The 15,780-nt window shown below is 32.9% G+C and overlaps 1 protein-coding gene and 1 long non-coding RNA gene across 2 annotated transcripts in view; both read left to right on the top strand.

Moving 5' to 3' along the window:
- The window catches only part of LOC149900358 (uncharacterized), a 258,744-nt gene that overhangs the window by 55,318 nt on the left and 187,646 nt on the right, over window positions 1–15,780 (top strand). The gene's annotated exons all lie outside the window — the stretch shown is intronic.
- The window catches only part of LOC149900362 (uncharacterized), a 177,013-nt gene that overhangs the window by 31,707 nt on the left and 129,526 nt on the right, over window positions 1–15,780 (top strand). The window contains exon 2 of the mRNA XM_090113295.1: window positions 14,897–14,931. The gene's annotated coding sequence lies outside the window, so the exon portion shown is untranslated. The remainder of the gene's footprint in view (window positions 1–14,896; window positions 14,932–15,780) is intronic.

Here is a 15,780-nt window from a genome sequence, read left to right as displayed (position 1 = left end):
TGTACTATAAAATATTAAAGGTACTATATCTATTTACGGTAAATGATATCAAGAATTCTTTCCAACTTATACTTATACTTAGGTATATATGCTTCAATCACATAGGTAATATCTTAGGGTAATATTAATCTCACAAACTATAATTCGATTTATTGTTACACCTCGTCTAGTTCGATACAATTAAATCCAAAGCTCTGACCCACGCCATTGAACGAAAAATTGCATTTCATTTACCCGCAATCCAACCGAATAAAAATACTGCAAATTGGCACAATGTTAACGTATTTTCATTTAAGGTTTATTACCTAGGTCCCAGTAATGACCCTATTGTGTGAAACAAGCACTGGAACGAGCTAGGCAAAACAAGGCTTTAAAATTCATGGGAACTTCGTGAAGGTTAATTTTTGTACGCTCTTAACGCCATAATATTTTTTAATTTAAGTAGACGGTACATTAAGGTTAACATATTGAAGGGTAATTTGATTTTTTAAGTCCAATTATAGGTTCTCTGGTTTGCATCGGCTACATTTTATATTTTAACCAGATTTATTTCAGATACACATTCACAACAATTTTAGCACATTTTGATTAATTGAATAGGAGAATAAGAGAATAAGTCGATAAACATTAATAAATACTTTTGAAACAACTGTTTTTCGCACATTTTCTCTATTCTTACATTTTCCATAATGATGAACATTTAAATTTTAAGTACACTACATAATCAGTGACAAATAGCCGATATTAAGAATAACAGATCTCTCATCAAGAGCAGAATGTTACTTCATTATACACAAACATGTGCTAAAAACAACTTGTTAGTATAAACGACATCATATTTTTATTCGAACATTCTTTGATGTCGAGCCGATAGTCGCGACCTAGTCATGGTAAATGTTAGGACATAATTATTTTTAATTCTACGTGAGAATTTTAATAGCCATTTATTTTCAGGAATGACCTTTTATTTGGCGTGTCATCTTCTAAGGCGTAGACAATGTATTTTACTTTAAAAAAAAAAAACATATGTAGTACCATCATGAGAAAAAAGTATCTATGTATCTGCTCACGATATAGGTACATATTTTAAACTAACGATAAGAGCTGAAGAGAATTGAACAGACTATAATATTTCGTTGATTGTTGTATAAGATTACCAATCATTTCTCAATAAAAAGTTCTCGAACATCATCAAGTTTCAGTAACAATCCGAGAAGCTACGCTGGGCAACCTGGTTAATTGTAATACACACAATCTTTTCAAACACGCGTTTTAAAATCGAAACTGCATAACACATTTAAAAATACAATTTTCCCTGCAGACGATCCCGACTCAGCCGCTATTTATCGTTACATTTCACATGTAAAAATGAAATTTATCAACAAGACCGGTGGTCGGTTTAATACGCTATTATAGTGTCTCGGAGTGTCGTCGCCAGACAAATAAATGGCTTCGTATTGCCACTCCAGTTACATAAACATTATAAATACTGTCTGCACTGTGGCTGCTCGGATTTTTCACGTATTTGCATCTTTTATTGCGTAGGTCAAGTGGATCGAGTGGGGACTATGTCGTCTAGAGAAATAGCTCTTGCGGATTCGTAAAAATAGTATAGGGAAAGAATATCAGCTACGAAATTATTGAACGGTAACAGTAATTCTATGCAGGAGAAATGAGTGTATTTGTGGTAAGAATATTGCTAGCTAGAGGCGTGCATTCTGCTCTGCTCTTTTCTTAGAAATATAGCTTGAAATTATGTTTGTTTATTCATCACTAGGTACTCGTAGTTCCAAAAATTAATCGTACAGAATATATCATCACCTCACAATGTGTGACCTGTATTTATAATACAGAGTGACTTTATTTTGAAGTATTTTCCCCACAGCGTTTAAAATCGCACAAAAACACAAACATCAATTAATTGTTTTCAAGCGCCAGTGAAAAATCCGTGTACCTAATTACTAAAATAAACTGTTGCGACGGGTGATAACTGAATCCATATCTAAATAAACGGAGTAATAATGTTTTCAGCGTATACATAAAACGCCTCTTCGACTAGACTCTTGAAAACTGATTATAAAGTACAATAATTTACTTCTTTCACTGATAGATATGTCACTATAGCATACTAAATTATTCCTTGCTTTAGCGCGTTGTTATTCACGCGGCGAATTTGTTTCAGACATGATTCAAGTTTTAATAGCGTTGTAAATTTCATAATTTGATAATTCAAGTGCGTGTTAAATTACACAAATAAATCAATGCTGACTTTGAGTGTGGTTCGGGAGTGACATCGGAATAAATAGTTATTAGTCTCCTGAAAATATAGACTCTGTGGAATTTATAGCGGTTCATGAGCACTTTCATTTATGCTTTCTCTTCATTTAAACATATAAAAGGTTATTGCGTACATAATATTATGTAGTTAAAAGTTACTATTTAGATAAAGAAAAATATACATATTACGCATGTTACAAGTACCTGGGTCAAGAAATAATAATAGACAAAAACAATAAAATTTTAAATCAATTTATGACAGTGCTTTACGATGCCTTCTTATAAAAATCTAGCTATTTTTTGAAATAAACTTATTTTCATGACAATCGAGGACATGTTCAAAATATCCGAAAATAGCCTTTATTATAGTGAGGAAAAATGTGTTTCACTGAACCCCCTGTAATTATTCACTTCAACATGTAGACCGCGCTTCACATAAATCTCCTGTTCCACTGAATTTACCATTTAATTGCAATATATTATGTTTGGTATCCAATTCTGAAATAATGTCGAAAAGAGCAGTAAGTTATATCTATACTAATCACTACATAGTATAAAACAAAGTCGCTTTCCCTGTCCCTATGTCCCTATGTCCCTTTGTACGCTTAAATCTTTGAAACTACGCAACGGATTTTGATGCGGTTTTTTTTAATAGATAGAGTGATTCAAGAGGAAGGTTTATATGTATAATAACATCCATTAAATAGTGGAGAAGTACTGTTATTTTTGAGATTTCTAATGTGATGTCGTAAAAAATTACATTTTCTCCGCTTACATTGCAAACGCAGGCTAAACCCTACGAGTTTTATCAAAATAATGTACTAAGTATTATACACATTGAAAAGATCTACAGAAAAGTCCGCGATGGTATATGTCTATCTCTTATGGATAACCCACAATAACTTTTTTTTGTCATTTACTTTTTACGACAAATAATGGCAAATTTTCGATGCGATTTTAACCAATACAGCATTAATCCTTAACAAATTAAATACCTTGAATACATTGTTCATTTATGATTTAAGTGAATATTTTCGAAGATATTACAGATTTAAAAATTGCGGGACGTATCACGTAGCGTTTGCGGCGGTACCCGCGGCCGGCCGGCCGCCCGGCTATCTATTTTATACCCGTGCGAAGCCGGAGCGGGTCGCTATGTTTTTATATACAACGTTCACAGTTTTTCTGTAGTGTATTTAGTATCAGCATTGCACCCGTGCGAAGCCGGGGCGGGTCGCTAGTATTATTATAAAGCTGAAGAGTTTGTTTGTTTGTTTGATTGAATCTCAAGAACTACTAGTCCGATTTAAAAAATTCTTTCAGTGTTTGATAGCCTATTTATCGAGGAAGGCTATAGGCTAGATATTATCGTCACGCTAAGACCAACAGAAGCGGAGCCACGCGGGTGAAACCGCGGAACGAAGCTAGTAATATATACCCCAGACTCTATGAGTTGTAGAGTATGTTATCTTTAATTTATATTTTTGATAATTATTATTTCCATCATCGCAAAATCACGTTAGACTTAAATAAAATCGATGTAGTACATAATATTATAATAATATAATTTCAAACTCAAACTCAAACTCAAACATTTATTTATTCAATTAGACTTCTTCTAGAAGCACTTTTGAAACGTCATTAAGTACATGTTTTTAACATTACCACCGATTCGGAAAGCAGTATCTACGGAGAAGAATCGGCAAGAAACTCCATAGTTGCTCTTTTTAATCATGTCAGATTTACAATTTTACAAATTACATAATATGTAATATCATAATATACCAAAGAACTGTCCTGTGGTTTTTACGCGACAACCCTCCATGGGTTTTTATCTTCCATATATTCCTTAATACTGTAATAGGCTCTCTTGACAAGTACATTTTTTATATAAGATTTAAATGTAGAACTACTAAACTCTTTAATATTATGAGGAATTCTGTTGTAAAAGCGTATACCTTGGCCCATAAATGAATTTTTAACTTTAGCTAGCCGGAATAATGGCATTTCAATTTTATTTCTGTTTCTTGTGTCATAACAATGTCTATCTCCTACTTTTGTGTGTAAGTAAGCGTTATTATGTACATATAAAATATTATTAAATATATACTGCGACGGTACAGTAAGGATACCAGTATTCTTAAAGAGATCTCTTAGTGAGTCTCGAGCACGCAAATTATATACAGAGCGTATGGCTCTTTTCTGTAATATAAATATAGTTTCTATATCTGCAGCCCTGCCCCATAGCAGGATTCCATAGGACATTATGCTATGAAAGTAGCTAAAGTAAACCAATCTAGCCGTTTCTTCATCGGTGAGATGCCTTATTCTTCTAACTGCATATGCAGCTGAGCTGAGCTTAGCAGCGGTGGTGGTAACATGGGCCCCCCATTGAAGCTTCTCATCTAATGTCAAACCAAGAAAAACAGTCGATTCCACAGGGTATAATACCTCCCCGTTTAAAATAATATTCCTTTTCACCTTTTTTACATTTGGGAGGATAAATTCTACACAATTTGTTTTTTTTGTATTTAATAGTAAATTATTAGCATTAAACCAATTGGATATGCGTAAAAGAGCAGAGTTTACTTCGTCAACATTTGTGTCATGTCTATCCACATTAAAAATTAATGAGGTGTCATCTGCAAACAGTACTATTTCACACATATCCTGCAAATAATAAGGTAGGTCATTAATATACACTAAGAACAAAAACGGTCCTAAGATAGATCCCTGCGGAACACCTATGTTAATCGGCGCACCGCGAGATTTCTCTCCATTAACGACAACGGTTTGTACCCTGTTCTGAAGATATGAAGCTATGAGATCCTGAGCTAAACCTTTGATACCATAAAAATTTAGTTTCCGTAATAGAGTGGAATGTTCTACACAGTCGAAAGCCTTAGAAAGGTCGCAGAATATCCCCAAAGCATTCTTTGAATTTTCCCATGCTTTGTATATATGTGATAAAAGAGCTACTCCGGCATCAGTGGTAGAGCGCCCCTTTGTGAAACCATACTGTTTGGCGTGCAGTAAACCATTTGATGCAAAATGACTATTTAATTGGTTTAAAATTAGTTTCTCGAAGACTTTGCTCAAAGTTGGTAATATGGAAATTGGCCTATAGTTATTACTGTCTTCTTGGTCACCACTTTTAAATAAAGGAATAACTTTGCTAAACTTTAGTAAATCAGGGAAAATACCACAGTCGCAACACTGATTAAATATAAACGCTAGTTGATTGGCAATGTTTTCTATGATATTATTTACTAAATTTACAGACATACCCCAGAGATCACATGTTTTTTTTAAATTTAATGTTTTAAAAGTTTTAACAATTTCATCAGCAGTCACGTGTCGCAATTCAAATAATTTGTTACACTCAGCAACGTGATCCCTCAATAAAGACTCTGCAAGCGCTGAAGACGAATTTAAATTCTTAGTTAAACTAGCAGGGACACTACTAAAGAAATCTTCAAAAGCAAGCGCAACATCAGCACTTTTGTCAATGACCCTACCAGAGTTGACAAGTTTTATGGTACTATCGTTTGATCGGATTTTGCCCAATTCACCATTAATAATTGTCCAAACCGTTTTAACTTTATTGTCAGAGTTGCGTATTTTGTCTCTGATATACAAACTCTTGGCAGTGAAACAAACAAAAAAAAAAATGGTGAAAAATGTTGATAAATTAAAAATTTATCAACATTTTTCACCTGCAATATATATAAGATAACTTTCCATTAATATTTTATGAGTTAAAACAGAATTACACGGTCACTTACGGGTTTTAAATTCATTTTTACGATTCATTCGTAACCAACATAATACTGTTAATTTGGCATCTCTTCAACGTCAGTTTAACGCGTGTTTTGACATAAATGCGCTGAGTTAAATTAACTTTTGACTTATTGTTGAAGTAATTAGGAATGATGGCTTTTAAACCGCTCTCGAGGTGTAATGAAGATACCGCCATAAGTTCGCTTCGTTATTTAACGATAGCGCATGTTTATATATTTTAAGATTATTATAGGTTTATGTGTGGCCTATCTTCAAATAGGTTTAGCTCATGTTTTGCTATATTTAAAAAAAAATGCAATCTACAAGCTATTTGTAAATCTATGTTATTTTGATACACTATAAGGGTTGGAGTTTTCTTTAAATTACCAGTACATACAATAATATAAGACTGTCCCGGAAAATATACATTTTTAGAATTGTTACGTTTTCGAGGCAGCCAGAACATACAGTGTAGGTACACTTAACAGTATTATGCAGATTGTGAAAAAAGAGGAAAACGCATTTGGATTAATTGTATTATCATTTCTATACAATTAGACCGTAGACAAACACAGAAAGACAGAAAGTGATGTTTAATTATCTGTGACATTAAATATCTGCCAATGGTGTCGGGTCATTTTCTTTATAATATTACCTTGGCTATGATTTAGGTCAGATGTTAAGGGTTTATGACAGTCTATAAATAATGCTCGTTATGTTTACGATACTTACCTATATAAAGGAAATTTTCGAAATTGTCACTTCATTCGCTTTCTCTTTGCATAACACTTTCTTTTAAATTTCAGATATTATGGCAATAATTTGATTATTTCGTAACAGTTCATATAACAGATGATATCGTAAATAATACCTCATGAGTATTAATAAAAATAACGTAGTATTTTCATAGCGTTTCCGTATTATTGTAAAGTTTAGTACGCAAGGATTTTCTCTAGAAATAAATGCTAAGACCTTCTTTGAACACTATCCTGTACTAGGAAATTATTTTAATATGTAATGTCAATATTATCTGAATCCAGTTAAACGTAACACCGTTCATGCTTTCTTCGAACTTAGTTTTTCGCAAAGATTAATAAATTAGAATTACAGATGCGTAACAATGTTTTTTTTAATGCATGAGGAATGGGTCTGCTTTCTTCCTTATTTCCGGAAACGAATATTATATAACCTAGTACCTATCTTCTTTATATATAAAAATGAATCGCAAAATGTGTTGGTAAGCGCATAACTCGAGAACGGCTGAACCGATTTCGATAATTCTTTTTTTATTATATTCCTTGAAGTACGAGGATGGTTCTTATGTAGAGAAAACGTAAACATGTACCACGGGTGAAGCCGGGGCGGACCGCTAGTAGTTTAAAAAAATACTGAATACAAAGGCATTAGGGATATCTAGTATCATACTACTTAGATCACTTTGTACTAAATTGTATTGTATCAGAAATATATATTAATTTATTGTTGGTGGCCATTCCCCGTGTCTCTTTGTCATTGTTAGCTTATACCTTAATATAATAATAACTAATGAGTACGTCCTTATACACAGATTACCAAAAGTTTTGCTAGCATTTGCATATTAATTGCTTTTGCAATTGATTTTTCATTCATAAAGCATTTTGATACGTATACACTATAGTCTATAACAGTATTTGACATTTTAATTGACGAAGGAGTATAAAACTGGCTATGAAACTCTATACGATGTATACCTAGATATTTGAATGTCATATCTTCAGATTAGTCTATGGTAAAATACCCACAGACACGCCGGATCCATCCATATATCAATCGGACGCAATCCACCGACATTTATTTACACCACGTATTTACAGCGCTATTTTAGGAGTAAATCTGTACACGTTTTGGGATGTTGTTAACAGATACGAGAGGTGTTTTTATACGGCTTCTATCTGCCAATATTGTGTTCGATCTGAGGGAGTTATAGACTGAATATGAAGATAGTTCCGTGTGATTCTAACGAATAGATTTAGGACAAAGATGAGACATCAGACAGGGTACAGAAATATCTCTTTATACTAATGAAAGGTTGTTGAGATGTCGCTGAGTCGTTATTTGTTTTAAACAGTCAATACAAATTTACCGTGTGATGATTGCATAGAAGTATAAATTAATAAATTTGTTTATAGGAGTCATCTCGCCTCTACGTAAGTAGACTCATTCTTAAAAGTTATTTTGTTTCCTACTTTGGGGCGATGTGTAAAATGAATAAGTATTAAATACTTATTCATTTTACACAAACAACAACAAATTTTGTTTAGGTAAATATAACGTAGGTATTATATATTTTAATTATAATCTTTACAAATCCTATTGTGCAATCAGTTTGAATTTTACTTCCAGCCCACGTGGATTAATCTGCTTAAAATAAAACAAACATTTGTTCAAATTAAAACAAACTCAAACACTGGCGGTTAACCGAATTTAGCAACAATTCTATTTTTAAATCCCCTTATTTTACGATATTTACTTTTCCCATCAAATGCTGCGAAATATGCAGCCATGTACCAGGCTGTCAGAAAACGCCAAGAGATCAAAAGAAGCCCAAGTATTAAGTCCGTAGTTCCTTGTTTATGTTTTGCAATGTGTTCAGGGAATTGTGTGAGTGTGGAATTTGTTTGTATGTCAATCTTTGTTATGCTTTGTAATATTTGCAATGTAGGATAAAGCTTTGGTTGATTTATTATAGTTTTATGGGGCACTGGTGGTCGGATGAAGTTTAATGTTTCAATGCGATGATTCTTTCATTCTTTCAATGATTCTGGGGTTACCTACATTTTGTGGTTAAACGATTAGTGAAAAAGTATATGAAAGTTACATTATTTTATACGTTAGCAGTCTATATTCTTTATTTAGTTCTTGACTGCTATGATCGCTTGGGGAAAAAGGGGAGGAGGAAGAAATAGCATCATCACTATGGCGAATCCAGATTCGTATTAGTCCCGTTAAATTATTATAGTATACTACTCGAAGAAAAATAATGACGTTGATTGTAAAACATGATTCTTATAGATATTGCCTAACCTAATACAATACTTGAAAAGCTAAAAATCGTAGTAAGTAACCATTTCTTATAAACGACTGTATTGGTTGCCTGGAAGAGATGGCTACTAAAGCCATAAGGCCGCCATTTGTACATGTCTCTCTTTTGTATATGTAGGTATATCTTTTTCCTATTTGCAAGGGTGTACAATAAAGCGTTTTTATTCATTAATTCATTCATATCTACGGTGCCTTTTAATACCAATAATATCAGATGAATGTTGTTTAAATTTAAACCACAAAGACATTCAACCATAAACATAAAGGCCAAGAATGCTCTTTCCGCTAATGAAAGCGGCGCAGATAAAGCTATTACAACAGTAATCATCAATATTACCATGGATTTAGAAACTCATATCGAACCATTGTTTACTTTAACTATTTTTAGCGTTTCTATCCACACACGGACAAACATAGACACCATTAGATCAAACATTGAGACATGAGAGGATCGAGATCAAATTGATTAAGAGTTTCAAGTCAATAACCATTATAACTACTTTTACAGGCCATTTTGGACCTTAATACTTTGTAATAAGGGCGCTTGAAAACTTGTATTGCGAGGTGCGAATTACTATTTCATAATATTTGTATTTCAAATACCAGTAGGCTTTCGTAGTCGATTTGTACTTATATTTTATTTAGTAAATTAATAAAAGGTAATTTTAGCATACAGTTTGCAAGGTCTGCTAGATAAGTAAAACATAGCAACTAATGCTATGAATCAATTCCATAATACTCGGGTACCATCATAAGGAAGGTACCCGGTCCTTTGGAAGGCTTACGTGGGGACACGGATCCAACACGCAGAGGCCCTTTCGAGAACTTTACTGTGTTGTGGGACACCAGCCGCAGCCTACCCATGACTGCACTATAGAGATACAGACCTGGGCTGTCCGTAGCCGACGTAGGACTATTACAAGATAAGGAAACAAAATAAACTGGGCTATGGAATGGGGTGTTAATGGACCGGACTATGAATCAATTATTATTAGTCTTCATCTGAAATAACAACAATTTTTAGGACCTACAGCTTATTAGCTAATCGCATTGATTGAACTTCATCTCTATGTTTCTAATGTATTGATAGATTAATTTTGTAAAGCAGGATGGTCAAGATTTTACATATTTTAATTCAAATGATGCAGGAATATGAGGGATTGCCTTCATACAAAATGACTTCCTGCAGCTTTATAACCCACCTAGACCTATGGTGAATGGTAAATGTTAAAAAACTTGAGCGATGTCAAGGGACATCCGGATGGAACGAAGTGTTAAGTTAGAGAGAGACAGCGAGCCGCACGGCTAACTACTCTAGCAAAAAGTGTCGTGACAACTTTTCGTAAAAAAAATTTCCGTCTAGCCCCCTTTCACAACGCGCGATAAGGAACTTCGTTCCAAAATATGTAATGACGATCCAAAAGTGCTTCTAGAAGAAGTCTAATTGAATAAATACATGTTTGAGTTAGTTAGAATAGCCAAACTATGTAGTTATTTATTTCCCATTCAATGTTGCAGTTCCAGAAATCATACAGATGGTCATTAGAATGAATGACACAATAGTACTTAGTATAATATCATTACAGCTGCTATATTTACATTAAACACTAGCATTTGATTTAACGATAAGCGTAAGTAGTGTGCTTAATTTCGCTACCACGAATTAGTTTGCAGAGATTTTGGTGTTTACACACTGTGCTTTGTGATAATCGATATTTATATTATGTCCTTTATAAGTTTGCTAACGTATTCATTTAGGTTAAAAGTTCGAGAAAAAGTCTTTTTGTAGAGCTTGATGGCATAATTAATTTATCATATATATAGCCATTCATTTTCAATAGAAATCACCATAACTAAACAGAAACTTTGAATACTATTTTAATAAAAGTAAGTATCAAATTGATTGTGAATTCATAAAAAAATGAACTTTATGAAAAGAGACAGAGTCATAGAGATTTGACATTTCGTAATCTTTTTCTAATATTGTATCTTAGAAACCCCTTAGAAACCCCGAACATAACAGTGAGTAAACTTAGAATACAGCATATCAAATTACTTACAATAATTGATTAAAATGACTCACTCAACGGAGTAATTTTGGGTCAATTTAAAGTGGTCTAACTTTGACACAGTCTAAAATTTATCGTAGTCCAATTAAGTTGGGAATAGGTATCAATATTCGTGTCTATTGCCTTGAGGGATACATGACTCTACCTGAATTATTACATGTCTACATGTTGATTTACTAAGTACCTATAATTAATGATATTTTCTATCAATTATTTATTTGTGATCTAGTAATAGTATCTACTGCCCAAGATTTCAAGTTACATATTTGTGAGAAACAAAATTCCGAAAAGAATCGGGTGTCTCTCCATCTTTCTATTAAATATCTGTATATACTAGTATACACATAATAATATAAATGAGCTCTTGAGTAAAAGGATCCTCTAAATTAGGTAATTGGTACAAACACATTAGTGCAGTCTGAATCTGAAAAGCACAGCGTCTTATCTGGGAGCTGTCAAATTGGGTGGGCAAAATGTTCTACTTTCAAATTAACCGCCATATTTATTTGACATTCCGTTGACACATGTCAGATTCTGCAATATTGGCGGGATTAAGAACCTTGTTTATTAACAGATGATAAAATTATATAAAATGTTACCGCTTTAGAACAGTAATCAAAAATAATCCGCTAAAATATGGCTTGTAAATATTACTATACATATTTAATAGACTGTAGGTACGTAGCGTTTGGCAATGTTCATATTTAAATAAATTGTAGTGTAGTTATTATAAGTTTCAAAATCAATTAACGATATTAAAATATTAGCCCATATTATTTCATCAAATCCAGCTTTAAAAATTCATTCTTGTTCATCTGATCATACGATTTAGAATCGATATTTTGCTTGGCGACTAAAAGGATACTAAGCAATCCTCCTTTGCCTTCGAATTTGCTTTCAACCTGCCAATAAATCTTAATATTCTTGAATGGAACAGGAAATATCCATTTTATCATCGATTTGCGTCGTAATCGATACGAAATCGATATAGAATCGCAATTCGCACTCGATACACGTTTGAACGATTTGCGAAAGCTATTTAATTCGCTCCATCCCGTTGTAAAGTAACTGGAATGACAAATGGGAAAGGAAAGAGTACATTTAAGGAGCGATTTGTATGAATACCACCTTTTAAATGAGCCAATAATGTGATTGTTTAAAATGAAGTCGACGCGCGTGTGCCGTGACAAAGTTACGCGTGTAACTGATTAGAGAAAGTATTCCAAATTAGACTTTATAACAATCGAAATAGAGTTGGCGATTCATTTTGTAGTGAGGTGAATGGGCGCTTTATGTTTGTATTAGGGAAGGTGGCGCCACTGTGCTATAGATTGCGCGACACGGACATCGATTGAAGTGTTATGGAATGCACAATGTGTGAGTAAAAAACTAGTGTACTGCATTAGTTACTGTAGTAGTTTGTTTCTTAAATATAAATTGCAGTATAATGCATGTTATACTTAAACCTGATTGTCTTCGCACCCGTTAATATAGTGCAAATATTATAAAGATGGATACAATTGTCTCTACCAGAGCTTTTTTTCGTTATTCACTCAATTCATAATAAATTATTTTTACAGCTTAAAGATACGATCGAAAATCGAAAAGTTAAATGTAGCAATATCATGTCATGAACAACAAAAAATTGTTTAGATAGTTAATAGATAAAATTTACAATTTTTATATCGTATATAGACTATTATTTTTATTGGTCTGTGATATATTACATTTTCACAGATCTGTAGAGGCCACTTGCCTTGTATAACTTCCATCCTATAATCTTATATATCTGCGTGTCATGCATTATCTCAAACCATATGTAAAAGACATATTTTGCACTGAAAGACCACTTCAGTGGTGCAACCATTTCACCATCATGTTCCGTAAATTTTACACATTACGTGTAAAATTGTCACAATTTACACGTTCTAATCACACACCAATTAATTAAACCCTTTTTGCGATATTATCTCACCGGAAGTGTGCAATAAAGATGTTTATCAGTCCGACGAGGCGTGACATTTGTACAAGCGATCTTATACGCTGAATATAGACCAACTATGTTGTTGCTAATTATACATTATTTGTACAACCATTCATCTAATGGACTGATGGATTAAAATTTATTGGCATATTTTTCTGGTTAAATTTAATGTTAGAGTTGAATATATTTTAGTACTAGCGGTCCGCTACCGTACCGCCGTACCTACATTTTTTTTCATAAGAACCATCCTCGTACTTCAAGGAATAGATTCCGCAGCGCACGCGATGACAGAATTTTTATTAAGGAAATTTTTACACCTTGGGTTACATTATTGCATTTTTGGTAAGGATCTCTAATTTTTTTGAAAATGCAATATAGTCTATGTTGCTCAGTGAAGATGCAGCTTTCTAATGGTGAAAGAATTTTTGAAATCGGTCCAGTAGTTTATGCGTGAAAACCATACATACATAATTACAAACCTTTCCTCTTTATAATATTAGTATAGATAGATATCATCATCAGCCTGACATCATAATATACGTTCCCACTGCTGGGACACGGGCCTCCTATGAGGGTACAGGCATCCACCATGCTGGCCAATTGCGGGTTGACGATTTTAGTATATAATATGTCTCTATTATAGTTGTAGGTCACATAGTAATTGCTACTAGAACATACTTTATAGTACCAAGCGAGTTAGGTTTTAGTAATTATTCAGTAGGTTAGTAATTAGTTAAAAAAAATAATAAAATTATAAAGCAAATTTTTGAATTTGAAGTCTGTATAAAATAACTATTTCCGCTGCGTTAGCTTAGTCATAACATATCGACCATAATATCGACACACTTCCCGAGTAACTGGCCTTCTTATGGCATAATGTTATGGGCCTACTGACTAAACATATATAAATAAATAAGTCTTCAGTAATTTTAATTATCAGGATATTTCCACTGTAATTTTTAAACAAAATTACATTGAAGTAAATATTACATAAGCAAAAACTGCTCTGAAAACAGAACTGCAAATTGACCTCGTGCTTTCAGGTATAACATTTCATAAATAAATATGATTTTATCATATAAATAGGTATTATGTATAATTGCGATATGTAGAAGGAATCGTCGTACATACGTGATGACCCATTTTAAGCAGTTTTAAATTTAATATTAGCAAAGAATAAGATTTAGTACTTTATGCCCTTATATTCCTTCATTTATACACATGGTGAAAATAAATAAATCCAAAATAATGAAGACGTGTGTAGTGTGTACCTCTGACATGGTGGTCTACAGTTGCATACCTATCGCGGGCCCCGACGCCGTCTAGACGGTACACTTTATTGCAAACGCGTGCATTTACATACAAATATTTATTATTTTTATACATATTTATTAGCAGCAGATCGATTTATTTGTCAGTGACGAGAATGTGGATTAATTATTTATGGCAATCGTGTCACGATCTTATTTATCCGGCAAGCGCTTTTTGCATTCGGATGTTTTAAGTTTTAAGGTTAGGTTATGTGATAGAATTATTGTTCAAACATTGAAACTTAAATTTTTCTTACAGACATTTTATTTCAGATTGTTATAGCCACTGGTATTTTCATTGAATTACAGTACATTAATATTAATAAGTTAGTAATAAGTTTTTTCTTAATTTGATTGTAATCGATTTCACATTGTTTCTTTTTTGTCTTTTTCAGGATCCTCCAAGCTGAAATGAAAGAACGAATATTGAGTAAGTAGTATTGAGGACAGGACAGAAGAAAGTGAATATAAAAGGAGATGTTTTTAGAATGAATAAATAATTTTCCAGTTCAGCAGATTTACTTTTACATAATTAAACGTTAATTCATGGACATTCAATCCATACTAATATAATATTGTAATACTGTGCTAATCACAGCTAATATTATAAATGCGAAAGTAACTCTGTCTGTCCGTCTGTTACTCAATCACGCCTAAACTACTGAACCGATTTGCATGAAATTTGGTATGGAGATATTTTGATACCCGAGAAAGGACATAGGCTACCTTTTATTGCGAAATATGTACCACGGGCGAAGCCGGGGCGGACCACTAGTAGGAAATAAGTCTAACTTAGCTTAATATTATGCTTTCTTTCAAGCATAAAGAAGAAATCCATAAAAAAAGAATCAATAGGTAATTCTTTGTATTAAAATTCTCGAGACTGAAACAATCGATGACTTCTTCTGGAATTCAATATAACCAAAGTGTATCCTAAATTATTCTATTTCCACTTCAACACAAAAGCAAAAGTGTGACGTAAGCAAGAAAAATGTAAGATTTACAGCTCAATAAATTAAAGTTAAGTAATGTTTTGGTAAATATTTGACAGAGTTAAATGGATTACAGATTGAACTGTCTCTCAGATGACTTCTCATAAATTATAGCTTATATATTTAGTAAACCGCAAAATTAGCATAGAATATATTATTATAATTATCTATACTAATATTATAAAGCTGAAGAGTTTGTTTGTTTGTTTGTTTGAACGCACTAATCTCGGGAACTACTGGTCCGATTTGAAAAATTCTTTCGGTGTTAGATAGCCCATTTATCGAGG

This window comes from Colias eurytheme, chromosome 19, assembly GCF_061535395.1.
Source record: "Colias eurytheme isolate Ceu_HAF_F1 chromosome 19, ilColEury1 Martin Lab GWU primary, whole genome shotgun sequence".
NCBI lineage: Eukaryota > Metazoa > Arthropoda > Insecta > Lepidoptera > Pieridae > Colias > Colias eurytheme.
Note: the sequence above shows the minus strand (reverse complement) of the source record. Positions and strands in the feature narration are given on the sequence as shown.